The following is a 1,333-nucleotide window of genomic DNA, read 5'->3' on the forward strand; positions in this document are numbered from 1 at the left end:
AATATTTCTGCATCAAAAAGAAAATTTGGAAATAAATTTCGTTTACGTTATTTTGGCGGTTAGGGCTCGATATACACCGTACCACCTTACAAGCAAACAAAATAAAGGTCGCCGCACACTCCTTAATCTAAATTATTTTTATAGAGAAATATCAAACACAACTTTTTCCTTTTTTTCGGTGGTATTTGGAAAAAAAATTTACTAATAGCTCTGCTGGAATAATCAAAATTCAGTAAAGCTTTAATCATTTTTGGAGAGCTTGAATTGACTGACAATGAACTTTGGAACAAAAAATTGTCTTCTCTTCTCTGGAAAAGAACATCAATATATAAATACTATAAGATCCAACTGTAAATTTCGATGATAAACCGGCAAGTGTAAAAAGGGGACCCCTACGTGAAGTAAAACAATTTCTCTTTCAAAATTGCCCTGCAGAAATACTTTAGACTCGGTGAAGGGAAGGCGAACTTTTTTCCAGTGCGATCTAATGTACCCACATATGGGTGTTTCCATGATTTTGGACGTGACATTCGTACGACTTTACAATTAAATAAATCTTACGAAAACGGAAGTCACTTTTAAAAAAAAGTGCCATTGTGTAGCTTTTATACCGTCGTTTAGTTGACAAAAAAATTAGGTGCGCTTGGAACACTGCTGTCGGGAAAATCGATGAAATGGAAGTCACAACGGATGTGACAAAAACAGAACTGGTTTCAGAGTACATTTAAAAATATGCAAAATTCTGCGAATCCTTTCTTAAAAATTCTTTAAATAAAACCGAATTGCTGACCATTGCAACCAATTCATTTTTAGTCATAAGCAATTCGTTGTTGTTTTAATTTTGAATTAAAATGTGATAACGGCCGTGACATATCGGGCGTGACAGATTTTTCCCCCCAACAATATTTTTACTAGTAATACATATATTACTTAATTTTTTCAGTTCTTTCCTCAACCGTTTCGCGTTTTCTTAGCCTTTTTTGCTATCTGAATATGAAAATTGAAATTATAAAGCCGTTTGAACTCATTTATTTTCATATTCGGTTTAAATTTTTATGAAACACCCATATATGTATGTATGTATGTGAAATGCGTTAAAAAATAATTACCGTGCAGTGATTTTTCTATAATTTTTTATTTTAAAATGTTTTGCTTAGTGATGAAGAAATATGGCATAGATTGGAAACTGTCTCGCCCACTTCATTAGGGGGCAGGCATAGTAAATTTTGTTCGATTTTAATGAAATTTGGTTTGTATTTTATTTTTGCCTCAAAATCAGAGACCCAAAACAATTATTATTCTAATATTTAGGACCAAAAACGTCGCATTTTTT

The sequence above is a fragment of the Rhagoletis pomonella genome, unplaced genomic scaffold, assembly GCF_013731165.1.
Source record: "Rhagoletis pomonella isolate Grant_MI unplaced genomic scaffold, Rhpom_1.0 Rhpom_scaffold_00002, whole genome shotgun sequence".
Classification (NCBI taxonomy): domain Eukaryota; kingdom Metazoa; phylum Arthropoda; class Insecta; order Diptera; family Tephritidae; genus Rhagoletis; species Rhagoletis pomonella.